Below are 9147 nucleotides of genomic sequence, written 5' to 3'. Positions count from 1 at the left end.
TCACGAGACCCCGCTCCGCCTTATTGGCTGCCTCCGAATACTGCCGCCTGCCATTGGATGGTAGGGAATGCAAAGCATGACGGGTCCGCCGGTGCATGATGGGAACGGTAGTTCCCTCTGGGTGTCGCTTGAAAGCGAGAAGAGCGGGCGAAACGGAGCTCGCTTCGCAGTGCAGCCTTCTGCAGGACTTTCGCTCTCAGCAGCACGCCCGGAATATGCACAGTGGGGCTTCCGAGTAAGCAGGCGCAGGGTCGGGGGCGGTGACCGAGCAGCGTGCGTGGTGCTTTACGGAGTACAAAAGAGCAGGTCCCTGCCCCGAGGATCTTACCATCTTAAAGTACAGTACAGAGGAAGAGAAGGGGAAATAGTGTGTTGCAGCGGGCAGGGGCGGGCGAACACGCAAGTCAAGAACATGCCTCGTCAGGGCCGGATTTGGGTTTGATGAGGCCCTAAGCTACTGAAGTTAATGGGGCCCTTTATATGTCCAGCTGTCCTTGTCAACATCAAATTGTCACCATTTTTGTGTTGAATATATGCTATATGGTAATTTATGGACCTAATAGGTATCTAAAGCCATGTGCACATAGAGAATGTAGGCACCCTATATATAGAAATGAGCATATTTTAGGGAGCATGCTAGCAGGCGGGCCCATTACTTACATCATAGGAGCCTATACAACACAAAATACTGTTGCTGTACATAGGTTTTATTTTATTTGTTTCTTATCTTATATTTTGGAAATGTACATCCAGGTGTTTTTTCCTTTTAAATTTTTTGGGGGCCCCCAAGAGAGTGGGGTCCTAAGCTACAGCTTGTTTAGCTTATACAGAAATCTGGCACTGTGCCTCGTGTTCATGCATGGGGACACTGGAGCGCCAGATTTGCACATATGTATGCACACATGCGATCTTGCTTTTTGCTCCTAGTGTTGCCAGGGGTGAAATATGTCGGGTGGGGAGAGACAGTGGCTTTCCAGGTGTTGCTCAACTCGCATCATCCCTGGCCTTTGCCATTGGCTATCCTTGCTGGGACTGATGGGAGTGGCCTTCAGCAACGCCTGAAGGATCAAAGGACCACTCCCCTCGCCCCACACACCTGCAATATGTGATTCTTTCAGTGAATTAAGCTAAGGCAGGAGCTAGGGAGCTGTGCCAAACAGAAGAGTAGTTCTTTGGGCAGAATTTCGAATGACAAAAGCATTTCTGGGTGCAGCAGAACGATTTCCTGGCTCCACACTTCATTTCCTACTGCTCACGCATATGGTCTAATTCAATCCCGAAGAAAAGGAGTCACGTTTTAGCAGTATATATTGGGAGTAAATTGCAGTGAATACTGCAATTGATGGGGTGGGGAAGAATGCAACCTTTGCTTGGCTCAGCTGTAACTTTAGTTCTTTGTTTTGTTTTATTTTAAAAGGTTTTTGTTACTGTTTTTGAACAATACAATTTAAGCAACATGCAAAAAAATAAATAAAAAGGGAAATAATATAGGAAACAGAGGCATGGGTTAAGGCAGGAGTAGGCAACCTAAGGCCCGTGGGCCACAAACGGCCCACGGGGGTCCTTTAACCGACCCCTGAGCCACCCCCGAACCAAGCCACCTGCTCGGCGAGTCCCCGCGCACTGCGCTTAAACCAGTGCAATGCAGCGTGGTGACCCGCTTCCGCGGCACCAGAAATTGCGTCTGCGCAGACACCAGAAATCGCCTTTGCGCAGATGCAGACGCTGGAAATCTCAGGTGCGCTCATTCACGTGCGCGCACAATCTGGCCCACGGAGGACTCTCTGCTGGAGTGAACTGGCCCAGGCAAGGTAAACCTTGCTAACCTCTGGGTTAAGGTGTTTTGACCATATCAGTTGTTAAAATACAAATATACTGGACTGCCAGCTATGATTAGGGTTGCCATATTTCAAAAAAGTGGGAGCAAAGTTGTTGAGCATTTCCCATTAACTTTTCCAGCCTGTAACTAACTACCTGACCCTTTAAACCTTTTCTTAAGGAATGTCATTTGGGAAGATAATCACATTGGGTGGTGCAGAGGAGGGGAGCATACAGAAGTAAGAGCTGATTACAGTGGTACCTCGGGTTACAGACTCTTCAGGTTATGTGATTTCGGGTTGTGCACCGCGCTGAACCTGGAAGTACCGGAACAGGTTACTTCTGGGTTTCAGCGCACGCGCAGAAATGCTAAATCATGCTTTGCGCATACACAGAAACGCCGAATCGCGACCCTCGCATGCGCAGTCACAGCGCTGCAGGTTGCGAACACTGCAGGTTGCGAACGTGCCTCCTGCACGGATCACGTTTGCAACCCGAGGTTGCAGTATATTGGAAGCAGGAAGTCAATCTCATGATATATCTCCCCTTGAATGATGATGCCTAGCCTTTCTTTCTATCTATCTATCTATCTATATCATTGGAAGCACATTTTCCTCTTAACGAATTCTGGGCAGTTTGAGCAAGGAATGTACTTCAAATGTGCTTTGAAAGTATAGTATGTGGAGCAAGACATTTTCACTGTAGTTTGTTTCTTTGCATTTCTGGCCGCTAGGTGCTGCTATTAGGATAGGATACACACACACACACACACACCAACTAAACATTTCTTGTCACAATCCAGCTGCAAACATTTCCTCTTTTCTAAGACAAGCGTTCAGAACTGTACAATGTTCACCCTATGGAATAACTCTTGTGAATATAAACAGGGCCAGTCCAGAATAAGGGGCCTGTCCATATGGCTATTGGTAGGAAATAATTATTAACCCAGGAGCACTTGGTGAGTTTCATAAAGCAACAGATACCTCTTCACCTGACACCATGTGAAATGGCGTTACACTAGTGCGGGTTGGTATCCCTTCTAGCAGAGGAAGATGAAATCAGATACAGGATTCATATTTTTGAAATTAAAACCTGCGTATTTATTCTACTAGGCTAGATGTCTTCAAAACTTACTTCAAATAGGAGAAAGACTTCCTCAATTCACTATCCACAACCATTGGTACTATGTATCGTGACTTGAAGCAAATTGTTTGACCTAATAAACTTGTCCTGCACTCTTGATCAAAAGTAAAAGCAGTGTGTAGAAACATATCAGAGGCACTATTTAGGCAGGGAACAATTGCCCCACATTCCACGTTACATTGCACATGTACTTATTTTTGTTTTTTGTTTTAATTGTATTTATGAATTTCATTTATATCCCACCCTGCCTCCAAGGAATTCAAACAAGGTTCTCCCCCCCCCCCACACATTTTATCTTGCAAGGTGGGCTAGGTTAAGTGAGAATGACTGCTAAAGGACACGCAGTAAGCCAGGAACTGATGGTACGGCGCTGCAGAGCTGCCATCCCAAAACTGGCATTGCTGCAGCTTACCTGGATGCTGTGGAGGTGGGGTTATGACAGCAGTAAGAACAGAGTTGTGCAGGCACACCAGCAATAGCACCAGATTGGCTGTCAATGTGGGCACATTGGCAGTAGTGCCAGATTGGCTCTGCCGGCGAGTTTACATAGCCCCCAATCTCATCATCATTCTGCCCTGAAGCAGCTCTGCAGCTGGTTGTGCAATAGCCACACTGGAGTGGCTCATCCAGTGGGGTGCAGAAGCAGCAGCAGCAGTGTCCCAACAGCAGTATTACTGCTGTTTACTGGGAGGGTAAGGTTGAAGTAGTGGTGAAGTTGAGGTCATGCAGGTAGGCTAGTACTTGCTCAGCCTCAACCACACTGCCTCCTCCTCCGCCTGATAAACAGCAGCAACACTGCTGCTGGGAGGCTAGTGCTGTGCCTCAGCCCCATCAGATGAACTGTCTTGCACATCCTCCTGAAAGCCTGGCATGGCTCCCTTGAACCTCATTATCATCTTGAACTAAGTGGTGTTGTGTTTCTACACGAGGCACGTATTGTCGAATAGTCACACTTCATTCATTCACTGCAGTGGGTCAGTTTGTCTAGCTGTTAACAAAAAGATTGGTGGTTTGAGCCCACCCAGGGATTCCTGCATCACAGAGATTTGGACTAGATGATCCAGCATGGTGTAGTGGTATAGTGGTTAAGAGCGGTGGACTCATAATCTGGTGAACCGGGTTCGCTTCCCCGCTCCTCCACATGCAGCTGCTGGGTGACCTTGGGCTAGTCACACTTCTATGAAGTCTCTCAGCCCCACTCACCTCACAGTGTGTTTGTTGTGGGGGAGGAAGGGAAAGGAGATTGTTAATCAGTTTGAGACTCCTTAAGGGGAGCATAGGCGCCGACTCCATGGGGCTTGAGGGGGCCCGAGCCCCCTCAAAAATTCGTTTGGGGGGGCTCAGCCCCCCCAATAATCTCGGGCGGCGGTGGGCGCGTCCGCGGCTTTTATAGGGCGCCCGGCGCGCACCAGCTCCATAACGGGCACCGGCGCGGCGGGGGGCGCCGGGCCGGGGGAGGGGGGCGGCCGGCCTGTCTCCTTGGCAACCCCATTGAGCAGCGCCGGCTCCCCCGGGAGGGCCATCCCCCCGCGCCGCCGATCGCCAACACCGCCGACGCTGTGGCTGCCCGAGCCCGAGCCTGAGCCCGAGCCCTACCCGAAGCCCGAGCCCGTCAGGAAGGAAGGAAGGAAGGAAGGAAGGAAGGAGAAATGGGGAGGGAGACGAGGGAGGAAAATTGCGCGCAGGGTGAAGAAAGGAGAAGGGCGAACGAGACGAGCTTCCAACCCAAAAAAGGGCTGGAAGACTGGGAGGATGAAGGATCGGGAAAGAAAGCGACGCCTTCCCCGCCCGCGACGTCGCCCGCTTGTCATTGGCAGCGCAGCGGGCGCCCAGAGGGGCTGGGCACCGGCGCAGGGCCGCTCCGCAGCCGCGGAGGACAGCTGCGCGGCTAGCAAGGTGCGCCGCGTAGAGCACGGCCCTTGTGTGGCCCGGTGGCCAGGCAAGCTCGGGCGGGGACCCCCATGCAAATCTAAGACGGGAGAAGAGGGCAGAGCAAAGGGGGTCCCTTCCCCAACCTCCGGCTCTGAGACTTCCCTGCGCCCCAGAAAAGCGAAAGGATTTTCTCTTCTTTTTTTATAAATATTTTATTAAGTTTTCAAATACAAAGTTAGAAACATACACTGAAGAAAAAAGTAAAAGAACAAGAAAAAGAAAAAAAGAAAAAGAAGAAAAGAAAACCAACCATTCAACACATTTTTTATATAACTAACTGGACTTCCTCGCATCTCCCTTACCCTGCATTCTTTATAATAAAGATATCAGCAAATTATTACCTTGTTTCGTACCTTATTTTGTACTTTTCAAATACTATACCTCTAAATTTAATATACTTTTCATCAGTTACTTATATCTTAAATTAAACATAGTATTACCTTAGATTTTGACCTTTTCTTACTTAAAATATAATTTCCTGTTTCCCAAATCTAATTGCTGAAGCTATAGTTTCCGAATCGTGTAAATTTTTAACATTCATACAACTTATATTGTTTTTGTAAATAGTCCTTAAATTTTTTCCAGTCCTCTTCCGTTGTTTCTTCTCCCAAATCTCGGATTCTGCCAGTCATTTCAGCCAGTTCCATGTAGGCCATCAATTGCGTCTGCCACTCTTCCAGTGTGGGCAAATCTTGTGTCTTCCAATATTTTGCGATAAGTATTCTTGCTGCTGTAGTTGCATACATAAAGAAAGTTCTATCCTTCTTTAACACTTTCTGGCCAACAATGCCCAAGAGGAAGGCCTCTGGTTTCTTGGGAAAGGTATACTTAAATACCTTTTTTAACTCATTATAGATCATTTCCCAGAAGGCCTTCACTTTTGGACAAGTCCACCAGAGGTGAAAGAATGTCCCTTCAGCCTCCTTACATTTCCAACATTTATTATCAGACAGGTGATATATTTTTGCAAGCTTGACTGGGGTCATGTACCACCTATAAATCATTTTCATAATATTTTCCTTCAAGGCATTACATGCCGTGAATTTCATTCCGGTGGTCCATAACCTTTCCCAGTCCTCAAACATGATGTTATACCCAATATCCTGAGCCCATTTTATCATGGCTGATTTGACTGTCTCATCCTGAGTGATTTTCTCTTCAACCTGCCCTCCATCCTCTTGCAGAAAACTCTTTGCCTGCCCTGCCCGTATCTCGTTTTTGCTTTTTAATTCCACACACGCACCCTTCGGACTTTGTGGCAATCGGGCGCGCGGGTGCGTTTCCTAAGAGAGCGAGGACCCCCGCCTCCTCCCCACCTGCTCCCTCGCCAGCCAGCCAGCCGCGCGCCCTAGCTGGAGAGCCCCGGCCGTCCCCGTCGCGCAATCGGCTGGATCTCCCTTCAGCAGGCCGTGCTCACAACTCGGCCCAGGGACCCCCAGCAGCGGATCTCCGGCTCAGCTGAAGAATCCGGCAACAAGCCCCCTCCTCCCCAATCGCTCCGCCGAAATACGCTCCAAAACCCCTCAGATAGGCCGCCGGCCGCCAAGTCTAGTGGCGCCCTGAGCGAGGGTCTCTCCCCAACACCGCCACCTCGAACTGCGTTCTCCCGGCTACCCGAGCGAACCAGCGGCAGGACCCCGGTATGGGCCCCCCCAATATTTTTTATAAGTCGGCGCCCCTGAAGGGGAGTGAAAGGCGGGATATCAAGTCCAAACTCTTCTCTTCTTCTTCATCCTCAGGATCCCCTCCAACTCTACAAATCTGTGTTTCCATGATACAAGACATCTACACGACATCATCCAGTTGCTGCATTCCTGTGTTCCTCGCCCCCGTCCCGCTGCTTCCATCTTTTACAGACTGTTAAAAATCTTATTTTCTTTTAAAAGAATGGCAGTAGCACAACCTTCATAGGTGTGGATGACCCTTTTTATTGTTTTTTTTGCTTTTTCAAGATGTGTGTAGTGACATACTGGGCAAGTGAGTCTATCACCTTCACTGTTACCTTTCTAGTCAGCACCATATCAGCTGCATATTTTAGTTAATCTTTTAATGTTATTACTGATACATTTCTTATTATTAAAATATTTGTACAATAGTGTTTAAATAAAATAGGATGGTTGCATAAATTTTAGAAACTGCATTGTTGTTTTAAAAGGGAAAATTGCCATTCTGTTTTTTCTGCTCACTACTATTTTTATCACTGTGTTGTTGTTTTTCCAGGTTTTTAAAGTTTATTTTCTCTTCTACCCTTTAACGCTGAAGTAATTGTGGAATGTGGGACGCGGGTGGCGCCTAGGGCTTGCCGATCGCATGGTCGGCGGTTCGAATCCCCGCGGCGGGGTGAGCTCCCATCTTTCGGTCCCAGCTCCTGCCCACCTAGTAGTTCGAAAGCACTCTTAAGTGCAAGTAGATAAATAGGTACCGCTTTATAACGGGAAGGTAAATGGCGTTTCCGTGTGCTGCGCTGGTGCTGGCTCGCCAGAGCAGCTTCGTCACGCTGGCCACGTTACTCGGAAGTGTCTACGGACAGCGCTGACCCCCGGCCTCTTAAGTGGGATGGGCACACAACCCTAGAGTCGGACACAACTGGCCTGTACGGGCAGGGGTACCTTTACGTTTACTAATTGTGGAATACTGCTGAAATTCAAAAAGTACTTCAGCAGGTAGAGGCTAATAGGCATTGTAGTCCAAAACATCAGGAGGTCTCCAAGTTGGCAAAGTCTGGATTAAGGTGTTGTAAGTCTTTTCCTTAAGCTGCTAACAAGAAATTGTCAGTGAAGGATGTATTACAAGGGAATGGTGTAGAGCTGATAGTTGTTCTTTAGGAAGCCATTCAAAATGACCAGGGTTTTCATTATTTCATTGTTTTCACTTGTAACAAATATTCTGCAGTTTGGTAATGATAACTAGGAACAGCCTCACCTCAAACCTTTAATTAGAAAGTACTGTACAGGAACTGGAAATTTTAAAAGAGTACCAAGCATCATTGGGTTTGCAACATTCTTATGCCTTATCTGAAATCATTGAGCCCAGTTTGGATTTCACATGGCTGCAACTCAAAGCAGCAACAATGACATAAAATTCACAGATTAGAGGGCTTGTTGTATTAACTGCCTGTTTCATTAAGTGCTTAACATCTCATCCAATTGACTATCCACATAATACAAGCCACAGAGCTTATCATAAGCAGTACATCATCACCAAAAGCCGCAATTAGGAGCTAATATTGTTACAGAATGGTGCTTGTGATATCATAAAATTGTAACAACCTGCACATTACATGTTGCAGAAATAATGAAGTATGATGATAACAACCTGTATGCATGCACACACACCTTACCCGGTACCACCCACAGAAACAAACATAAATAGAATCCAAATAAATAGAATTCACCTTGTTTATGATGGGCACACATTCACACTGGCTTTTCCTAAATTCCCTGGGAGTCGCTATTATCTATCCCTATTTTCTCTTTTGAACCGTGGCCCTAGTTAGGCAATACAGCTCTGGGAAGCTTTCCCACTCTTCAGATAGTTACTCTGTTACTGTGCATTTGTTTAATTAATTGCTCATTTTGTTCTCAGGCTGTTGTGTTGGCCTGGTGTGTTTAAGGTATGCATGAGTGCCTAAAAGGTGACAAGCCTCTGAAGGATGACTCTGTCCCTTTCATTTATTTATATGACTTAGGCACATGATCCCCTGTTAATTGCAGGCACTGTTAGCTTAGTGTGACTTGAGATAATGTAGTGTTGGCTCCAGGCCTCTTAGCTGGCCGTACGCTGGTATATTAACTCAAGCCTATATCATCAAGATCCAAAAGTGGCAGGCGTTCTCCCACAAAATGGGCATGCGAGTTCTAAAAATGTTTATTCTTCATTTGGCATTGGAGGCAGACAGGTTGAAACTAACCTACAGGCGAGTTCAGAAATTGCAGAAATCAATACAGTGGTGCCCCGCAAGACGAATGCCTCGCAAGACGGAAAACCCGCTAGACGAAAGGGTTTTCCGTTTTGGAGGTGCTTCGCAAAACGAATTTCCTATGGGCTTGCTTCGCAAGACGAATATGTCTTGTGAGTTCCTGCGGGGTTTTTTTCCTCCCCCCCCTTTTTCCCAAGCCGCTAAGCCGCTTATCAGCTGATCCTAAGCCGCTTAACAGCTGATCCGCTAAGCCGCTTATCAGCTGATCCGCTAAGCCGCATAACAGCTGATCCGCTAAGCCGCTTATCAGCTGATCCGCTAAGCCGCTAATAGCG

The 9147-nt window shown here is 47.4% G+C and overlaps 1 protein-coding gene across 1 annotated transcript in view; it reads left to right on the top strand.

Annotated features, from left to right (window-relative positions):
- The first annotated feature begins 97 nt into the window (after window positions 1–97).
- The window catches only part of BMF (Bcl2 modifying factor), a 94476-nt gene continuing 85426 nt past the window's right edge, over window positions 98–9147 (top strand). Inside the window, exons 1-2 of the mRNA XM_083509967.1 lie at window positions 98–462; window positions 6633–6870. The gene's annotated coding sequence lies outside the window, so the exon portion shown is untranslated. The remainder of the gene's footprint in view (window positions 463–6632; window positions 6871–9147) is intronic.

Source organism: Podarcis liolepis (assembly GCF_965112155.1).
Source record: "Podarcis liolepis genome assembly, chromosome: 1".
Classification (NCBI taxonomy): domain Eukaryota; kingdom Metazoa; phylum Chordata; class Lepidosauria; order Squamata; family Lacertidae; genus Podarcis; species Podarcis liolepis.
The sequence above is the reverse complement of the archived record's forward strand: the minus strand, read 5'-3'. Positions and strand labels throughout refer to the sequence as shown.